The sequence below is a fragment of the Taeniopygia guttata genome, chromosome Z (genome assembly GCF_048771995.1).
Source record: "Taeniopygia guttata chromosome Z, bTaeGut7.mat, whole genome shotgun sequence".
Taxonomy (NCBI): Eukaryota; Metazoa; Chordata; class Aves; order Passeriformes; family Estrildidae; genus Taeniopygia; species Taeniopygia guttata.
Window position 1 is genome coordinate 49,043,425 of NC_133063.1, and position 12,176 is coordinate 49,055,600.

Here is a 12,176-nt window from a genome sequence, read left to right on the forward strand (position 1 = left end):
CTGTTCTTAACATGTACCACATTTCCAGTCATAATGTCTATGAGTTTTCTCCACATATCCTTTGTGCCTCTTGCAGAAAAACACAACCACTGCAGGAGCCAGGTCTGTGTGACACTATAATCCTTCTCCAGCTCTCAACAGCAGTCTCCACTTAGGTTAGTTTATTATTGCACTCCTTTTCTTGGGATGTGGGAGACTGCCACTTGCTTCAGAAATCCCCAGTCCTTCTACTCTCAGAACAGCTGGTGATCTTTGCATTACCACGCAGTGGATGCTCCCACAGGGATCTCAGTTGATATGACCTCCATGTGCATGGATCACACTGGCAAGCAGGAGCCAGGCAGCCATGACAAGCCTCAGGATCACAACTGTCACCTCAGTCATCACCTTATCACCTCAGGTGCAACTGATGGTTGTAATGTGGAGGCTGACAGGAGCAAAGGAAGGGAGACTGCTTGGTCCTAAAGGATCTGGCACTTTCTGGGTGAGCCTGTCATGTGAGTGTGACATGCAGAACTTCTACCAGGAGTGAGCACATATCTTGCATAAAAGTTGTCCATCAGTTAGTGAAAAATACTCCACACTTGCTCGAGTCTTCAGCCACTGCAACTCATGATCCCTGTTGGTGTAATAGAGAAAATGGGTCTCCTAGCAGGTGAGGGACAATTCAGAGACCCAACTAACAGTGTTGAAGAAAACTGAAATTTTTATAAGGCCTGAAAGAATTAATAAACAAATGAATTAACCAAGTAGTTTAGCCTTACAGAAGTTATTTTTATATTATTTTTTCTTTTGTTTTGAAACAGAATGAAATGATAAACTCATCTCCAGAATTTAAATAAGAAATGTAGCTGCCATCACTGAGAGCTGCTCTTCAGGAATCATCCTTGTCTTATGATGTTCAATATATATACAATACACTTTGATACATATTTTTAGTACAGACCATATATTAAAATACAGACTGTACATATATATATTGTATATATATATATATATATATATCATATGCTAATTCAGGCTTGTATCCCTTGCCTTATAAAATTCTTTTGAACAAGGCTGTAATGTTCATTTGAGTTTATCTGTTAATACAGATAACTTTTCTAGGCTGGGATCACTGTATGATGTGACAGCTTTCTCCTTCATTAAGCCAAGCTTGATTACTTGACTACCTTCTAAAGAAATTAATGAAATGTTCCTATTTCTTTTAATTGCCTATTTGTAAAAAACCCATAGCTTTCATGGATGCTTTCACTGAGTGTCTCATTCTCTTGCAGCTGGAACATAGTCCATTATGGTTATTATCAAAACAAAATTGGATCATAGTAGAAGAAATGCAGATTGCATCCTCCACTTGTATTTAAATTTATTATTTCTCATAGTTCTGTGCCAAAAGTTCTAACAGACCAATTTAAACATGCAGAGAAGGAAAAAAAACGTGAATTCTATTTATTTTCTAGAAATATGTTTTATATGTTTTCTTCTTGTAAGAACATTCATGAAAGGACCATAACATTCTTCTCAACTAAAATTTTTTGCTTAAATTATTATCAAAACAATTTTTATATCACAACAGCTTGGTTGATGTGATATGTGTGTGTATATATATATATATATATAACTATATATATATATATATATAACTATAACTATATATATATAATCAGTTATATATATATATATATATATATATATATATATATATATATATATATATATATATATATAACTATAACTATATATATATAATCAGTTATATATATATATAACTGATAAACAGTTATGCCATGAACACAAAGTAGTATTTATCCAATTAAATGGTATTGGTAGTATTGATAGTTAAATGAGAAACCAGCTAACCTTTCCAGAGCTTAAATGTTTTTCTTTCTCTGATCTGTATGTGAAGTTACACTACACAACAAGTAATTTCTTACTGGATATTTGTACCATTACAGAAAGCCTATTTGCATTTCTAAACCAGAATGCATTTCCACAAAGCCCTACATCTAATTAACACAGTATGTCCAACAGAATCTCACATTGTCTGAAAGTACAAATAGAAAAAGAGGTGGTTATAAAAACAGGCTTTCAAAGGACTTGTCTCCTACTTATTTATATCTCAAACAGATTAATCTCTTATTACATTCTAGGAAATTGTCTCATCCATTTTTGTATGGCAGATAGAACTTTTTAAAAGACACTAAACACAAACAATACTGTATTTCTAACTTACATGACTGCCTTATGAGCATTAGCTGTAAGAGTGTGTGTGTGTACTGCCTTGTATTCTTATATTTTATGCTCTTCAAATGCAAAAATACTAGAACCTCATTGAGTTGTTTGATCCCTAAATCAATCAGAAAATTTAACAGATGGGGACATGTATGCTACATCAATGAAGTATGTAATATGTAGGAGGTAGGACCATGACTCCATTCAGATATGAACTTGGCCTAATGTACATGGCATGCCATTCTACTGATGGCCACTGATGGGCAGTGCCTCTGACTGCTGTTTAATCATAAGCATCCCTGCAGTAGAATGGCTGGCTACTCAATTATGAGATGTATCTATATTAGAAGAAAACTCTTCCGTAAGAATTTTTTCCAGTAAGTATATTAATACCATTGTGAAATAGAAATACGCCCTCCCAAAAATATATTGCTATTCAAGATCATGCTATATGATTATTGAGAATCATACTGCTGTATAGGTTTGCATGGCAAGGGTTTGGTAGTGGGGGGCTACAGTGAGCAGTTGTCAGGACCTTTCCCCATGTCCAACAGAGACAATGCCAAACAGACCCAGGATGAACCCACTGCTGGCCAAAGCCAAATCCACCAGTGACAGCACCACTTCTGGGATAATGTATTTAAGAAGGTGGAAATATTACTGCCAACCACAGCCTCAAGAGAGGATTCAGAGTGTGTGAGAGGAACAGTGCTGCAGACACAGGGTCAGTGAAGGAGGAGGGGCATCAGCTGCTCCAGGAGCCCTTGATGCAGCCCTCGGTGAGGCAGCTCTGCCCCTGCAGCCTCTGGAGGAACCCACACCACAGCAGACCCCATGAGAGCAGGTTCCTTGGCAGGACCTGTGACCCTCTGGGGGACCCATGTTGGAGGAACCTTCCTGATGGACTATACCCTGTGGAAGGGGGTTACGACTAGAACAGTTATGGAGAACTGCAGCCCATGTGGAGGATTCATATTGGAGAATTTTGTGGAGGACTGTCTTGGACTGTCCCTGCTCCAGCATGGGAGAGACCCTGTGCTGGAGCAGGGGAAGAGTGTGAGGAATGGCAGAGACAATGTGTGGTGCAAGTGACCATAACCCCCATTCCCCATGCACCTCCTCTGGTGTGAGGGAAGAAGTAGAGAAATCAGAAGTGAAGTGGAACCAGGATAGATGGGAGGGGTTGAGGGAAAACATTTTACTTTCATTTTCCTTTATTCTTCTCTCATTTGATTGGTAATAAACTAATTTTTTCCCAAGCTGAGTCTGTCTGTCATTTGCCCATGACAATAATCACTGCTTGATCTCTCCCTGTCCTTATCTTGACCCATGAGCTTTTCATCATATTATCTAGTCCCTGTCCAGCTGAAGAGGGGAATGACAGAGCAACTTCAGTGGGTACCAGCCATTCAAAGTGTATGACAGCATGTAGTGGGTGGCCACAGTCAACCCACTACATGCTGTCTCAATATTTGAATAATCACTGTTTCAGATGAGCTGTATTTCACTACTTCTTTAGTATTCTTTAGATTAACCAGAAAGCTGCTAAGTTTTACCATATTCTCTTCCTCAAGTAACTCTTACTGGCCACAGCTGGAGAAGAGATAGTGATGGATGTTTCATATGACACAGCATGAATGTTTTCCTAATCGTATTTATTTAGCACAGTTTAAATCAAGAAATTACAACAACAGGAGGTATGATGCATCTTTTCTTCAAACACATGAATCTTCTTAAGCCTACTCCACGGAGATCACCTGAAGGAAGGCATCTTTGCCACCATTAACTAGCTGATCTTTCAGAAACTAGAGAAAAAAATACATGGATCCTAAACCAGAAATTTTGAAATAGCTCCCTCCCATCAAGACTATGCAATTTCCCCCTTAATTATTTTCTACCAAGATAATTTAATTGTTAATCAGAATTATCAGGGGGCACTGATTCACCTTTTAATCAGAATCATATCTTTTAGCTGGAAGAAATCACACAAAGACCATTAGTACATTAAAAGCATTCTAGGCTATCAGTTTAATACTGACATAATTACTAATAATTAATCTTCACTTAGCTCTCCTTTTTTCTGTTGTGTTTCAGGTTTGTTTTTTTCCTTTGCACTGTGAGTCATGGGCAGAAGTGCAAGAGAAAACAACTTTTCTTTCTAGGATGCAATCCAGTTCTGCATGTGATGGTTTGTTAACAAGAAACAAATAGTTACAAGGAATAAGTCATGCTTTTAACTGATGCTGTTCCATTATAATCTTTCAAAACCAGAAGAGTGTTTTAGCAGTGGGGTATCACTACTTTGATTTTGAGCTTTTTAAACTGTATATTAACACAAAGAACTAAATTCTGTAAAGAGAAAAGAAACAGCCATGTAGTAGGAAGCTAGTAATGGAAATGTTTGTGACAATTGTGACAAACCACAGACTGAAAAGAAGGAGTCAACACATGGAACTTTACAATGATACCACCTGAAGAGAGAAATTCTGGAGACTGGAAATACAGAAATGTCACATAATTTTGACAGGTCATCCGTGAGACACAGCATACAGAACAGAACTCAGAAAAGCTTCCGCAGAATGCAAAATTAAAAATAAAACATATGCAAATAAACAGTATAATGTACTCTCAACTCTGAAAAGCAAAACTTATGCTTGTTTTCTTGTTAATATCCCAGTAAGACTGCCTATCTGCAAGGACAGCAGCTGTTTTTTATTTATTTATTTTATTTATTTTTTTTTTCTTTAACCTAAAATAAGAATTTTTATTGAATGTACATGCCTTATTCTCTCTGCATAACAATAAACGGCCTTTTCAACAGAACCAAATATTTGAAAAAAATAAAGACTTAAAAAAATAAAGACTCCATAAAGACTAAAATAAAATCTGGACAAAATCATTAAAAATACAAACCCTTGTAAGATTATTCTGAATGATCCTCAGTTAGGACCAAATAGAATAATAATGTTAATTTTGTCTCTTTATACTGTTTCTCACGGAGGTATTCCTAGCAAAGGGTAACAAACTACCATCACAAAATTAAAGAAAATGTAGTGCATAGAAAATAAACTGTAAAGACAGAAAAAGCAATTTCTTCAAATCAAATTATTGCTACACTTCCCTAAGGCCAAACATGCTCTGCTTAATTTAAGAACCCATTTGAGGTCCTTCTTCTCTAACAAATAAAGTCTAAAATCAAACTTCTGACCTTAGGAAAAGAATGATAGAGGACAAGTTTTCTATTTCTCGTAATCCAATGGGGAGTGGTGCCTTTGAGGATATCAAAGATGGAGATTTCAATGGCCCCTTTAGCTAAACCAATCCAGAGTTTAATCACTGTCTCTTAAATACTTTTTCCTTATTTCAACTCAAATCTCCCTTGTTGCAATTTCTGACCACAGTGTTCTCTCGCTGTTCTTTTTTTAGAATAATCTGGTTCTGCAGAACAAACACTCCTAAACATGTCTGGGTGTGCACAGCTGTGTGCTGGGAGAGTGTCTAGTGCAGAAGGTAAGCACTGACACATGAGGATGATGAAGAGCAGATGGCCACACTCCTCTTTGGGATGTGGATGAACTACAGGAGCTGATGCCCTAGTTTTAGAATCCAGCTGACAGAACTCCACAAACTGGCATGAAGATCTAGAAGAACAATTCCCAGGTGCTCAGACACAGTAAGTGGCAGTATATAAGAACATCTCAGATGACTTGGACAGGATTTAGGTGCTCAACAGATGGTAAAAGTTCAAAGCAGTGTTTTGTCATTATGTACAACCTTCAGGTTTCTAGAACTTGAGTTTATTGTTACAAAATAAGATTTTTTGTGTGTGTGTGTGTAATGATTCTTGTCTTGAGAACAACTCTTGTTTCTTAAAACTCTTTTTATAGCTACTCCCTTCAGGATGGTAAAGGTAACAGTCTGATAGCCTGACCTCCATTTCAGTAAGCCTGTTACATAGACATAATAAGAGATTTTCATCCTGCGTACGTCAAAATGGCAGAGGAAAACAAACTGTAATTATGTAGGGAAACACTTCACCTTCAAATACATTTTGGCATGTCAAATTCCCCACTTCAGTATCTGTTAATAGTAGCTCTACATCATCTTTTATTATTGTGAGATCAAAAGCTTTCTTAAAAAGCTAAGTGAGATTCTTTATAAAAAGCTTATCTGCTGCAAAAGGCACTTTAGCTGAGGAGAATTTAAATGCTGGCTTCTTAGCAAAAATCTGTTATTATTATTTTGCTGATATGCACAGATCATTAATCAGAGACAAAGACACAAAGGTGGTTTTGTGATAGGTTTGCTCCTTTGCTACAAACAGCCTTATGTTCATAGTCTTACAGTAGTTTTGAAAGACTGCAATGCATTCTCTTCTCAGTACCCTTTATAATTTGATGCACAGCAGTTGACATATACACACTATGTCATTAGCAGGGAATGATTAACTGAAGGTATTGAAGTTATTGATGTATGAAATTACCTGCCTTCTCCTCTTATCCATATATTCAAGAGGCAGGAAATGCTTTTTAAATGAATGGTCTAAGGTATAGGACAAGTTGCCTTGTGGCAGGAAATTAGCATCTACCAAGTTTTATGAGAATGCTCAGATTTATCTTCCTTCTTAAAGCAAAAAGCCAACCTGTGTGATGAAGTGCTCAATTTTACACAATTAGGCACGGATTACAGCTAGTATTCTGAGGTTCTTTTAAATCACTCTTCTAGTTCTAAGTAATAATGCAGTGTACCAAAGTAGTTTATAAAAAATATTTCTCTAAGCTGTTCTCAAAGAAGAGGTTCTATGTTTCCAAGCAATGTAGAAGACAGTTTCCCCCACTGTTCTTGAAAAAGTCTGCAGCCTTCTACATTTTTCAGGCATATGATACATACAATTAAAATTGAAACTGTTTATCATAAATTATTGCATCGAATACTTAGATGGATTACATTTTTGTGTACCATAGGACAGGTACTGTGATCCATAGACATAGGAAAGAATTTATACGTGTATGTCAATTTGTTAAGTCTGCTTTTGCAAGTGTAATGGAAAATACACACTTTTAATGACATAGAACTGCTCTTACTCACTCTTTGTGGACTAAATATAGAGATTCATTCCCTGGAGTCATCTATTTAAAATATGTCTTAGAAATAAACATCCTGGTTATTCATTTTTCTGTTAATAGAGTATACTGCCGTACCACTCAAAGTACTAGAAAGTATTTCATTACAGATATTTTAAAACTATACAAAGACATCCAGATTTTTCACTGGTCCCTCGCTTCTGTATTTGCTTTTTAAAACAACATATCTTTTTTTCTAATAGGAAACTTCTGTGGTTCTTACCTCTATGGTAGCTTTTGATAGATGTTGTATTTTCTCTCATAAATTCTCCTCAAGGATTTTGCATTTCCTCTGGATTGTCTAAAGTGATTATTCAATATACTGGTCTTCAATAAATAGTTTAGAATAATTTAGAGGTCTCCATTAGAACATGTGTTTAATACTAATTAACTTTTATTACAAGAAAAATATTTGTGAAACACATCAGAACACACTAATAAAAAAATACCTCAAAACCTCACCCCTTGAATAATTTTCCCCCTCACATTTTTACTTTCATTGAAATGTACTGGCTGAGAATTATTTTATACTTCTAATCCAATTTTCAAGGAAAAAGGCCATCTTTTAAAAAGAGGCTCTACATTAATAGAAATAATATGGTTAATAAGTATCTTCTCAGACAATGAATCAGAGAAAATAAAAACTAGACATCTGTCATCTTGCACCTTGTTATGTTGGATGTGACCTCTATATGCATATGCTGTTAATTTTCTATTTATCCTTTGACCTATTTTCCATCTTTTATGTGACCCTCTTTCTCAGGTCACTTGTCTGCTTCTTAATTTCATTGAAGAACTCACAATTTGGCCAATTTGGTTTTTCATTGAACTGCCTCTCTTTCTTTTGCTCAAGAGTAATTTGCATGGGTGCCTTCATCTTGTTCCTTTAAGAGACTGCCAACTTTCTTAAGCTGCAGTTATAAAATAATACTTCTGAATTTGAAAACAAACCAATAGCCTGTCTCATCCCTCATCTTTCTGCAAGGACAAAGACTGCTTCCTTCTAATGGGAGCTCTCCTTCAAATGCTGGTAGCACTGGGCTGTAGTTCTGCCTTGCCAGACTTCCCCAGCGCATTGTGTGAGGTCTGCAAAGCTCAGCTTGTTTTTGTGTAACGGTGAGTTTGAGCATCACATGGGCATGGATTTCAAAGAATGACGGTGGTATTTGCACACTGGTAGTACAACCAATGGTTACAGCAAATTCCTGATTTTTGGGCTCTGTATTAATAAGCAATCCTTGCAAGTATTTACTTCTGTGTATTTTTGTTTTTGTTGCATAATCCTTACCTGCTTAATAGCAAACCTTGCAATTAACAAATTTAGCAAAAGTGATGCAATGCTAACCATTCTGCTTCGATCTGTGATTTGTAGTTTGCAAATTTTGCATGTCAATACAGACATTATTGAACAAAAATCATCAAACATACCCTGGAAAGCATTTTCACTGAAATTACTGAATACTGTTTAAACACAGAAAAAATTAAAACTTTAAGTAAACTAAAGTTAGAGAGTATTGAAACTCAAAGAGATGCTAGAAAATATGAAAGATAAAGACACATTATATTTGTGGTCTCTTATAGTCTAAGGTAACAAAAAATGTTCAGAATACTGCAAGTGTAACTCACTGCACTTCCGTGGACAACAGCACTTCTTGCTGTACTTTAAATTTCTCTCATTTTCTGCTTCAAGTCAAGACATTTCATTTAGTTGACAGGAATTTTTTTAAGGTTTTTTTTTGTTTTGTTTTTTGTTGTTTTTTTTTTTTTTAAATGATAAAAGTCTGGGAAATCAGGCACTGGAGTGTCCCAAAGCCTGGAGAGACCATAGATATCTGCAGCTGGCACTGCAGAGGCCTTAAGGTTCCAACCAGTTAATGAAGAAACTGTGGAGTCTTTCCATGGAAACGAAGCAATCATCAGTTAGTTACAATCATCTGAATGGCAGCCTGAAGACACATTCTTAGGAAACAGGAATTTTACACACAAAGAGAAGTGAATCAGGAGCACATTAGTCTGGAGTGCACCAACAGACACAAGTATACTTTCTGAAGAGACAGAAAGGAAGGCTGCGTCAGCATACAAGAACTAATGAATTCTGTTTATTCAAAATCCAGCTTACTGAGAGCTTTCAACAGCTACAATAGAAGATTGTTTTGCCCTGAAGCTCACTCTAACAGAAAGCTATAAGACACAGGTCACAACCACGGATGAAAGGATTATCTTAAAATGCTGTGGCATAGCTGCTAAAAAGAAATTATCTAAGTGCTACAGAGCAAGGAAGGTAGGGATCACAGGAGTCTCCACTGTGGTAAATCCAACAGGTTTAACTGAGTAATATGGGAAAATCTGGATGGTTTAAAATACTTCAGGGTAAAAGAAATAACCTCTTCTGTGAATTGGAACTATTATTCTATACACTACAGGTAGGGAACAGATCAACCTGCTCCTTTATGCAGCAGTTGTAAAATATATGAAAATTGTTAGCATATGCCTCCACTCTCATCCCCCAGTCTTAACTTCTCAAGAGCAAACATTTCAAGTTTTTCCCTTGTCATAGATATCTCTGAATTTCTGGCAAAGCCTGTTGCTTTCCCATAGTTTCTCTGAAATTATTCTACCTGTTGTTCAAGTGAAACATGCCAAAAAATGTTTTAAGTACTTCAACATAGTCATTACCATTGCTGAAGAATAGAATGAAAAATACCCATCACAAGGACTATACTCATCCTAATATCTAGAATTATAGATATGTCCTTCTCACAAATGGTAGTTTTTCTCAAGTAAACCAGGAAGTAGACATATGTCTAACTCTGATAAAATATGCTTATCTACAAAGAATAACTGAAACATATGGTAAAACCACAAAGTCTTTCTTTTGCAAACACTGGTTTCAATGTGCAAATGAATTTCATATCCAGGTACTTGTATCCCCAAACTGTATTCAACAGGGTTAACACTCTCTCATCTTGTGAGCTGCTGTAGTCTATAGCTCCTTGTATTTTTGGAATAGGTATTTAGTTGTTTCTCATCTTATTATTGTGTGGCTATTTTTTCCTACGTAAATTTTTAAGTCTTCATCCTTTCTTCTTATGTTGTGTCTTATTTTTTTCATAGCATAATTTCAATTTTTAAATTGAAATACTGTTTTGCATTATCTACCACTGCAGCTCCACCACAACAATTTTCTTTCATTTCCTTAATTTCAAGTCAGTGCTTAGGGATGTTAATAAAAGTCCTGAACAGTACTGGATACAGGGCAGATGCATACAGAACTCCAATTGTTACAAACTTTCAATGCTGAACTATTGATAATTACCAGTGCACTGATTTTCCTACTAGTTTTGGTTTTACTCTAACATAAATTAATCCTGACCATGTATCCCTGGCCATCTATGAAAATGGCATGCAATACAGCATAAAAGGATACAACCTATTCCCTACAGGCTTTATTGAATCAAGGTGTTTAATAGTTACTGGTCTCTATCTCAAAGGCCTGCTGTCCTCTTAGAGAAAGAAATCAAATTGGGATGACATAATTTGTTTATGACAATGCTGTTAAGTTACTCATCTCCTTGTTGCCCTTTGTGATGTTTATAGTCAAGTAGTTGACTATGTTGTTTTATTTCTCTGCTTCAGAATTTAACAGTACCATTAGCTCTTCAGCTTGATATTAACAGCATTCAGCAGCTTGTAGAAATTGACATCTTTAATGAAAGGTAATTTGCATCTCTGGCCTTTTCACTTGCTACAGAACAAAAATTTTGTTGTTTCTCTTACTCCTAGTATTGCACCATGGAGACATTTTACATTTTCAAAATTGTTCCCCTTTAGTCAATTCTCATGTCATGTCTTGTGCTTGGGGAAGCTTGATTTGTAACAAAAAAAAGACTCAATGCTGTTAAATGGAGGAAAACCTATTCTGATTCAAAGGCTTTAAAAAGAGACTAAACCCGGCTAGATAAATGTGCTGTATTAAAATTGTCCTTGAGGGACGGGATAGCACAGCATGTATGGATGTCCCTAAGTAAAATAAATACACTCAACACAAAAATATGAACAGGACTGGCTGGCAATATTTACTATGATAAACAAAATAAAGTCATGGCAGAAGCTCAGGTTTAAGCATTCATCTGTCCATATTATTTAACAGTTAGCACATTGCTGGTCCACTTTTAGCCTGTTCAAAACAGCAATCTTCCAGGAGATGCACAGGAGTGTTTGGGAAGAAGCATGAACCATTTATCACTCCTTACAGACACACTGGGACAAGGCCATAGTACTTTGGAGAAAAGAGAATTTAACTATATGAATACTGAATGTGTGGTACCACATTCTTGGGGCTTGGGGCTACAGAATTGTCCCCGGTTCATTTTATATACCAATATACATGCAGTGATTGTCTATCCACTGCAACTAACTTCTGTCTAATCAATCAGTGTTTTCTTTTATTTTGATTGCTCCAAGTATTCTGGATTAATTTGAGTTTTTTGCAATTTTCTTCTACTCAACATTTGCCACTTAACCTAGCTTCTGCTTTCTGACCTCTTCTGCTTATTTCTTATATTTGAGGTCAAACAAGAACTTACAGTTTATCTAGGCTGTTGCATACCCCCTGCATTGGAGGAGTGTATAGTTACTATAATACTGTAGTGTATTTAAGGTGATACATCTTCTCTTTTCGTTTTTTCCTAGGCTCTCCTCCTAGAAGGGGAATGATATGTATTGATTTTCAGATCTGAAGTCTGCTTATTTGGAATCCGGTGGTTTTATTTCATTGCATTCCTGTCAACAAAAGATATCTGAGAAGTCAAAATTGTCCAC

The 12,176-nt window shown here is 36.1% G+C and overlaps 1 protein-coding gene across 11 annotated transcripts in view; it reads right to left on the reverse strand.

The window, feature by feature from the left end:
- The window catches only part of PRLR (prolactin receptor), a 183,464-nt gene that overhangs the window by 103,417 nt on the left and 67,871 nt on the right, over positions 1–12,176 (reverse strand). The window lies entirely within an intron of this gene.